The sequence below is a fragment of the Triplophysa rosa genome, linkage group LG7 (genome assembly GCF_024868665.1).
Source record: "Triplophysa rosa linkage group LG7, Trosa_1v2, whole genome shotgun sequence".
NCBI lineage: Eukaryota > Metazoa > Chordata > Actinopteri > Cypriniformes > Nemacheilidae > Triplophysa > Triplophysa rosa.
The window spans coordinates 14,994,746-15,004,998 of NC_079896.1; the positions used below are offsets into that span (position 1 = coordinate 14,994,746).

Genomic DNA, 10,253 nt, shown 5'->3' on the forward strand with positions numbered 1-10,253 from the left:
ATTTTTCTTTACTTTGAACTGCAACCTTTCCTCTTTAAACAGATGACAGACTCTTCTACACGGGCCCTAGCAGAGCAGGCAGTACATACGGCTAGTTGTCCTGTCAGAGGAAGAGAAAACATCTGATCTTACAGAGTGCCACAATAACCCAGGAACTGTCAATCACAGCGGTGTCAGAGGCACTCAAAACAGGGTTATTGCTGGCTACTATTGGTCCACAATAATCAACGACGTGAAAGAATGGGTAATATACTACAGAGGTGGTACTTTACTTTACTGAATGACCCCATCAAACTGTTGTGCCAGTCTTGCATTCCATTAAAGTACTGCTTACAATATTTGTGCATACTCATGAGACTAACAAGCTAGTCTCAAGCTTGTGTACAGTTTTACCAGCATTTGACTGATGCTAATTTTGTCCCATGCAGGTAAAAGAAGCTTGGGAGGTGGTTGGTTTAGATTGATTGGACCACTACCAGAAACAAGTATGTCCGTACCATGACTGACTGTACACCAAGTGGGTGTTTTCAGAACCCATGCAGTCAGACAGCAGCTGAAGCTGAGACAATGCATCATTTTAAACATGGCCGCTTTCACAAGGATGTAACCGATCTGCCTTTAATTTCAGATGGGAAATGCTTGCCTCAAGATTGTATAAGAAGCTGCACGACAACATTTACTGTGTACTATTGTGGCCCGGTTTCACAGACAAGGCTTAGTTTACGCCAGGACTAGGCCTTAGTTAATTTGTATCTGTACAAGTTAGTTAATCTGTATGCTGATGGTAAGAATGTTTAATTTGTCAGAGCTGTTAGATAATAAAAGCAAACTCTTACAGTGTTATTTGTGTTTCACAGTATATGCACCTGCACATCGTGTCCATTAACATTCACAGAGGTAAGATGGATTTTCCCACAAGAAAACATATGCCATCAAACTACTGTGTGTGCGTTCGTGCATGTGTGTGTTTTAGGAGGAGGTTCCATTGATTTGCCAGTGGTGGTGCGTTCAACAAGTGTATGATAGACTATCCAGCCAACATAATAATATTACATCTGTAAAGTCACTGTTGGTAAAGTGAGAACATATTAGTGACTGTTTAAACTGCCATTTGCAGGTTTCATTCGCGCACACAGCCAATCTAACGTTGTTTTTAAACGCATCATTTGTTTTTTTCATGTCACAGACACCCGATGGTAGTCCAAACCATTGCAGTCTATCTGTCCTTGCGGTTTTCTTCTCACCTTTTTGATTTCAACATGGCAGCGGAGTGAAATCTATTGTGGTCATATATTAAGCAGTTGGATGAATGCTGAATATGTGCCTATATACATACATGAATACAAACTTGTGTCTTTATTTTACCAGGCGCAGCAGCCAGCCATTGTCAGAGACCTACATTCAGCATGGGACTGAGTACAAAGTCACAGAGACTTATTCCATGGGGAGGTGACAGAGCCTGTATTTTTGCGGATGCACAGGGACGATCAACAAAATGTCATCAGAAAGGTCCTGAGGGGTCAATTTTCCAAGGCGAAGGATGACTTTTTGTTTGTATTTCAGTATCAAGAAGACATGGAAACATTTTTTGGCATACTGTACTGATAAACACGACCTAAAGGTCAATGCCATGTTCCTCAATCAGCAATTTAAGTAGATGAATAGTTGAGTGAGTGAGTGAGTGACTGAGGGAGGGAGTGAGTGTGTGACTGAGGGAGGGAGGGAGGGAGGTAGTGAATGAGTATGTGACTGAGGGAGGTAGTGAGTGAGTGAGTGTGTGACTGAGGGAGGGAGGTAGTGAGTGAATGAATGACTAAAGAAAAGAAGGAACAAATGTATAAATAAATCAATTGAATGAATTCAGAAAATTCTGTGCGTTTCTTTAATACAGACATTTGTTAAAGTATGCTAAAATATGAAGAGCATAACATATAAATAAAACACACACTTTACTAAATAGTGTCTTAAAATTCAACTTAATAGTTAACATTTGTATTTAATTTTTCAATTATTTAATTGGGGTAACAATTTGTGCCACATATTAACCTTTACATATTGTGCCAAAAAAAGGATTTAAGAGAATCATTCATAAAAAATATAAACTTTTAGTTTTACTATAAACAAAAACATTTTTTATATGAATCTATTTCTCACCCCTGACATATAACATTTTGTAATATTGTATTTTCATTGGTATTAAAAATTAAAAAGCAACATAAAAAATAATAGAAAAAACTATTTTCCGCTCTAAACAGGATTCTTAGTGTATCCCTCGTACGTTTCTCCAAACCATTACAAATTGTAATGTGTTTAATGTCTTTTGATGTTAAATGCAATTTTCAATAAAGAGTTTATTTAAAAACTATTTCCGGTATGGAACAAACTTTTTTTTAAATGCCGTAAATTGTATCGAACGGACGTGGCGTCAGTTTCGCGCATGCGCGGAACAAATCGTGTTTCCGGGACGGATCGGGTAGCGACACGCACCTTTGTACATAAAGTAAATATACTCAAAAAGTGTACTTAAGTACAATACTCAAGTAAATGTACTTAACTACTGTCCACCTCTGGTCTCATGTCACTGTGTGCACACTATGCGTTCTTTCAAGTCATTTCCATTGTCAGTTTGAAATAATCTGTATTGTTTCCCCAGATTTGTTTGTAGTTCTTTCTTCATGTAAGTGCAGATAGTCTAGGCAGAAATGCATATTATGTTCCTTATTGTCTTCTGTAAACACCATCGAAGGGATTATTTTCCTCATTTAGATTATATATATAGATATATTAGCCTATATAGACCCATACTAATACAAAATTACTCAATTTAAAGTTAACTAATATTAGCAGCTTTTAATAAAAAAACGGCACAAACCGTCTTTGACAATACTACTGACCTCAGATCGAAACACGGCAAGTTAAGTAGGCCTAATGCCATACAGCAATGAATCGCAAAGGCGAGTATGGAGGAAACTGAAGGTTTGCAGTGACAGAAAGACTCGCGCTGCGTCCCAAACCGCATACTGTAATACTATATAGTAGGCAAAAAGCAGTAGGCGAAAGAGTAGTATGTCCCAAACCTCAGTATTCATAAAACAGTAGGCGAGAAATTTACGCCTGGTGCACTATTTCTCGCGATATTTGGACGTGTGTATACTACTGGCGTCCGAAACCGCCTACTTACCTACTATATAGTATGTGAAAACAATATAGTATGTCCCAAACCTCAGTATTCATAAAAGAGTAGGTGAGAAATTCCCAGATGGCTTACTGGTCCCACATTCTGAAGCACCCAGCGACAGATAGGCCCTGTCCCAAATGGCGCACTTCATGTGGACTTGCGGTCTCGTGGACTTAAATTGCGCGTTCTCGCCAGGTCTACGAGTCCGTAGTGTGTCCCATTTGTCTTTCTAGCGCTCATAAGTCTGCTCGCGAGCGCCTCCTTTGTGCCCTCGACACGGTCTTCGGCGAAGCCCGCATTGACGCAGACTCCACTTAAGTCGCCTACCCAGTTATCCTTGCGAACGCCCAATCACAGAACGGATGGGAGGAGTGTCGTGGATGTCAGACATATACGTAAACATATCTCTTTGACATTTTATAAGTTTATTAATATAACTGACAAAATGGTCTTGTTTTTGGATTGTGATACTGGTTCTTTGGAAATAGATAATATTCTTAAAATTCTTATTCTACTTGGAAAATACCATATACATAAAGCAAAATTTTTGTCAATGGTACCAAATGTAGATTGTTGTCCACAGATATAAAGAATTTGTTGATTCTTTAATATTATTACGCAACAGTAGCAAAGCTGTTAAGACATCTCGGCTACTGGATAAAATTCTTAATGTTTTAGATGTATAACTGATGTGTTTTTTTGTTTTGGTTATTTGCATTGTGCAATTTTGTACTATTACATATTGTAATTTACCCTATTGATAAATAAATAAATAAATATAAGTCAACATGATGGATACATTTTTAAATGTACTGTATGTTTTGATAAAATTCAATTTTTTATTGCTTATTTATTTTCTATTATGCCAGCTATTCAAGAATAAAAACTTTTAATGCAGTGCATTTTCTTACTTAAGGTAATAAGCCATGTTTTGTTGTAGATCTATATCTAGTTGTCTCTGGGCTCTGTAAAGCTAAACAACACAGCTTCTTTATTATAGAGAAATATTAAATAACAACATATATGCATATTAAGAAGTGTATACAGAAGAATAGTGTATACAAATAAATACATATACATAAGAAGTTGCATTTACGTCATGACATATTAATGCATTACAAACATAAGTATCTATGTATAATGCTCGGGTGGTATATCAACATATGAAATACAGAACAATAAAAACTGGCAGCTCCTGTCCCAAATAACTACAATGGGACAACAAGTGGTCGACTTCACGCGGCACTGCGCAGACTGACAGCGAATGACAACAAAGTACCGCGAGAGAGATTAGAAAGCACCGCTTGCTCTTTCCGGTGTGATGACCTCAGGTCTGTCCCAAAATGCACTCCCATGTACCCTTGTGGACTCGTGCCTAGTGCCCTATAGGTCTGCACTTCCTGACGTCATCAAGTGTGGACTCAGAGGAGGTCCACAAGACCGGAGTGCGCCATTTGGGACAGGGCCATACTTGGGATACTTATCTATCCCAGGAGCCCACGGGACAGAAAAAGTTCACACAGGAGCATAGTGGTGAACTGCGATTCAGGTGTTTTCAAAAGTGAGTATTACTAGCCAACAACACGTTTCTTTGCGTTGCAGTCGCATATTTGTTAAAGTGCTGTAGCGTAAAGTTAACCTGTAAGATGCTACATAGTAAAGTATATTTGTGATTTTGCTGTGAAAATGCAGTGTTTTAATATTTCTAGCTTAAAGGTGCGTTCCACGCACGTACGCGTCTTCGAAGTAGACTTAACGTTACATATATTAAAACCATACGCAAGTTAAAGATGCTTTTTAATGTCTGTGTAACATGTGACCTGTCATTTTCTCGATAAAGTATTGCAAATGAACACATCACAATATGAAGTACACATCACAGTAATGTATCTTACGTCTGTTATACTGTATGTGGTACAAAGCATTGTTCACTGCTTGCATAGATACATATAAGTAATGTAAATAAACATATTTACTTAAGTAACTGTTAGATTTAATTTCCGCATAAATAAATATAAGACCACAAAATCAAGAATTGTGAAGTGTTAAGCTCACTTTACCTTACTGGCTATAGGGTAGGAGGAAGGGATGCCTTCTGGCTATTCATGGGAGGAGGGGATTCCTTCTAAGCTAAACATTCTTTGTCCGAACTGCTATACCTTATTTGGTCATTCTGTGAACCCTTGGACATATGAAACCTGCCAGATGTCTTTTGGCACCTTATATAAAGACTTGTAGTTTCTAGAATAAATGAGTTCAAAAGCTTGATGCCTCTCTGTGTCTTGTTTTTGTGCTCCCAGATCTGCAGAAGAATTCTCTCACAACATCCAACCTATTTATGATTTGATTTTACTGGTGATCCAAAACACAGAAAGAAATTTAGTGTTCGTAAGGAACCAGAAATTTTACAAGTGGGGGCTTCGTCCTGTTTACTCATCGGTAATCCGGGTAAATTTTGATAATTCTGTGGTTTGAAGACCGCGCTGAAAGACGTTCTATGGGTATCCAGCAGTATCACACAGGTAAGAGTTTTTTATAACCATCCTGTGATATACTGTTTGTTGATAGCAGTTTCCGCACGTTTGTGATGGGATTCTGCAGAGTTGCGTGTGACACTCCGTGACGTGACGATAACCGAGGGCCAGGTTTCGTCCTTTGAAGGCGAGAGGCACACGACGCATGCGTATTTTGATATATTGACTTTATTACAAACTTGTAATAAGTAACGAAAAAAAAGGTGTTGGATTTTGTGGGGGTCTTTTACTTTTCTTTTCTAACATTTGCTTTGTTCATTCGTTGAGTATGGGACAAGACATATCTAGACCACTACTATCTGAAACGCCGGTAGATTTTATGTTCAGAAATAACAAGGGTTATTGGACACAACCATTTGTTGATAATTTGGCTGGATGGTCTGAAAGCGCTGGACCGCAAATTGACAAATATCCCAGATTCGGTTCTTTTAAGAAAGATAATATGGAGTTAATGAAATCCATGGTTAAAACTGGATGGGGTAATCCCCAGTGGGATTATATATGTGCGAATCGTATGAAATTTGGCAAAAAATGAAAAAAATATGGAACCAAGGTCCCGAGCGTGTTGATAAATCGAACAAAATATCGATCGATGCGCCGTCAACTGTAAAGACACCTCCACCTTATGATACAACCGTAATTTCTGTCCAAACTCATGCTCAGACCAACTCAAATTTGTATCCCTCATTGCTTTCTTTTTCCTCGTGTGCACAACCCCCTCCCCCTCTTGAGTTAAACAAAGAAACTTTACACGCTGCAGCTCAGCCCTCAATGGCTTGGGTCCAAGAAGGTCCTAGAATTATTCTTAAACCGGCAACAATGACAGCCATTGATACTATATGTACAACTCTCCCAAACCCAAATAATTCTAACAAATTTGTAGATATTTTGTGCTCACACACCAGATATGCGCAATTAAGCGGATCGGATTATAGATCGATCTTATTACGAGTTTTATCTGATGATGTTACTGAATCGTCTCTTATTGTGGAAATCCTTTCTTTAAGTCTTGATAATGATGACTTGGATGGCTCTGGTATACAGCGAGACCCTCATGAATTTTGGTGGGCCGATCCTGATAATGTCACTACATTTTTCGAGCAGGTTAAGCTTTTTCTAGATGCCCGTGCTCATGTCTGTAGAGATCTGACCCATGCCACAAATACCAAGCAAAATAAGGGCGAATCCGCTTCTGCTTTTGTTTCTCGTTTTAAACGTGTGTGGGAAGAAGATGCTCGTATTCCAGTAAGCGGTGAAATCAATGTTCCCTTTAAGCTGCGCGTGCGCGGCCGCTGCAGCAGACTCCCGCGCAGCGTAGTTTGAGACCGCGCAGATGGCGGGCATCCACTCGGGACACTGCAATGGCGAAACGAAAAGAAGAAACGTTACCTCTGCAACATCCCCAAAAAAGGTTTGTTTGACTTTCAAACAAGAATGGCTAAAAGAAATAGTTCAAACAGACACAAGTGATGGTCCTGGTAAATCGGTTAAATTGTCCGACATATTCATCCACGGAGCTAATGGGATTGTGTGCAAAATTTGCTCCCAAGCTAAAATCAAAGGAGACTTTTCAACCGGGAAAACGTGGACAGAGTGGAAACTCGACTACCTAAAACGCCACTTAATACAAAAATGTCACACTGATGCTGTGAAATCACTGTATAATCAAAAGCATGGAACTTCGATTAACCAGCTTCTAGGGGAGTCGAGAGAATCAAGAGAAAAACGTACCGACCTCGCCAATAAGAACAAGTCAAACCCTGAACAAATTAAAATCTTGATCGATAATGTGCTTCTTGCCATCAAAATGAACTCGTCAATGCTGTCTGTTCAAGAAATTCATAATCATCTGGCGAAATACGTTAGCCTTCCCGACAGCTGGAGAAGTAAAAACTATGCATTTGAATTTGTGGAGTCAATTAATGCAGTTGTACAAGCTGAGACTATGGAACGTGTGAGAAATGCCCATGCTCACACACTGATAGTGGACGAAAGCACAGATATTACAGTGCATAAAATGCTCGTTCTTTACATTAAGTTTAGGGAACAAAAACAAGTCGCTTACAAAACTGTTTTTGCTGGCATCATTCAGCTGGCAGGATGTAGCGCCCAGGATATTGCCGAATGAAGTTCTATATGCATCAAGGACTTGATTTGCAGAAAATGGTAATGTTAACGTCTGACGGTGCATCGGTCATGTTAGGTAAACATAATGGAGTCACTGCAATATTGAGACGGCAAATACCGCACCTTACAGAACAACACTGTGTTGCTCATAGAGAGGATTTGGGAATTGATGATGCTTGGAAAGGCGTGCCGTTGATGAAGGAAGTCGAAACACTTCTCAGGACAGTATATTCAACGTTTAGTAGGTCTTTTGTGAAGAAAGGCAAATTCAATGAGTTGGCAGATGTTTTAGAAGTGGATTCACTGTCTTTTAGACCGCTGAACGAGGTTCGCTGGCTGTCGCGTCACCAAGCTGTAAATTCGTTTTTGCGAAACTACAGTTTGTTAACAGAGTACTGCACAAAAGAAGCAAACAACGACGACCCGATTGCGAAATACTGTCTCAAAAAACTGTCTGATCCGAAGTACAGAGTTGCAATTACTGTGCTTGGGGATGTGTTGGAAGACCTAGCTGAGCTCTGTGTCTCCTTGCAGCGAAGTAATCTTACCACTATTGACGCTCATTGCTATGCCAGAGCTAAAATGGAAAAACTTCGATCTCAGTATCTTGGGCAGCATGTTTACTGGAGCAATCGAGTGAATGAGCTGTTAGAAAAAAGTGACAGTTCAGTAAATACAGCGAACATTATTCTGTTTGTGCATAAAGTCTGTGACCATCTTGATGCTCGATTTCCTGAAGGTGAGCTTAAAGAATGGTCTGCTTTTAGCCTAGAAACACTGGATTCAGCACTGGATTTTGATTATGGTACAGATTATGTAACCAGACTGACAGAGAAGTTCCACGCTTTTCTAAAACAAACAGACGAGTCAGCAACTGCGAGTATTTGTCAGCAGTACAAGGATTTCAAGTTCACCGTCAAGGAACAACGAAAGATGGGGGCGCTGCAGACATTTGGCGAGATGGTAACCTGGACACTAAAAAGTCAGGATTTCACTGAGCTTGCACAGTTGATTGACATTTGCGGGACATTCCAAGCGTCTAGTGCAGACTGTGAGCGCGGATTCAGTCTCATAAATCGTATCAAGACAAATTCACGCAACCGCCTGCAGACCGCCCACTTGGATCAGTTTATGAGAATCCGGACTACACAAACAGTGGGCCCTATAAATCTGGACAAGGTCTACAATCACTGGAAAGGAGACAAGGACAGACGGGAAAGGTTTTAAGGTACGTTTCTTTATTAATAAATAAATACATAAAGAAATAACAGTATAGTAAAAATACATTATAAAAGTCACTTAATGTGTTTGACTTGGACATGGACAGTATTAAGCAGTTATTAATTAGCTGATTAAAGCGTAAAATTTTTCCTGAATGTTAGGTTACTATGACAAGTTCTTTAATCACTGAAGTAAAACTAGACCCTATAGTTTTTATTAATATGGTGCATCTATGTTTTTAGATGCTGTTTTAAGAGAGGTTCTAATCTCCACAGACCTGCACAGCCAGTCAAGAAAGGACTAAAGAGGTAGGGTATAACAGTATAGTAATAATACATTGTATAATGCACTTGGACAGTATTTTTAATATTAACTGAGATAGCAATTTCAATATAACTCTAAATATTATGTTTAAATAGTTATTAATTAGCTCAATAAAGCTTAAAATTTTGCTTAAATGTTAGGCAACTAACTATAAGATGTTCTATAATAATTGAAGTAAAACTATACTGTTTTTATTATTGTTGTGCATCTTTGTCTTTAGATGCTGTTTTGGGAGAGGTTCTAATCGTCACAGACCTGCACATTCAAGAAAGGACTGAAGAAGCACTATGTTGTTTGTATATGGTTTAAATGAAATGTGGTTTAATAAAATGTGTTTGGTTAAAAATACGGTACTGTCATATATTAGCTACACTGAATTTTGTTAACAGAAGCGAAGGGACTATTAATATAGGGGGGTAAGCAATCTACCAAACTATAGCCTATTAACATGCACCTCTTGTGTAGACTGTGTGTTCAATGAAGATGTTTGGTCAGGTTGCTCACAGCTTTAAAATTTGCGCTCACAGAAAAAAAATTTGCTCAGTGCTGTAAAAAATTATAGGGAACATTGTGTGAAATGTCCTCACTGTTTATAAATACGTGCTTAAATAATATGAATCCTGATTTGGCACGTTTGGTTCGTGTAACGACTGCAAATTTAATGCAACAAACTGTTGAAGATTTTTGCAAACGCATTTGTGAGTTAGATGCATCTGGTGGTTTCACTTCTTTTCTGTTTCAGCCGAAACAGGAAGTTATGCAGGCAGCTTCTCAACCGCTAATGGCTGCAGTGTCGGTGCGTACCAGAGGGAACCACAGGGGCGGACCTCAATTTAATCGGGGCCCGCCTCGGGGAGGTCTTAAAAGGT

At 39.0% G+C, this 10,253-nt stretch overlaps 1 long non-coding RNA gene across 1 annotated transcript; it reads left to right on the top strand.

Moving 5' to 3' along the window:
• Window positions 1-8,585: 8,585 nt before the first annotated feature.
• LOC130556642 (uncharacterized) lies at window positions 8,586-9,718 on the top strand. The gene is made up of 3 exons (XR_008963240.1): window positions 8,586-9,067; window positions 9,303-9,368; window positions 9,605-9,718. It is a non-coding gene; the product is annotated as an uncharacterized LOC130556642 (long non-coding RNA).
• Window positions 9,719-10,253: the final 535 nt, after the last annotated feature.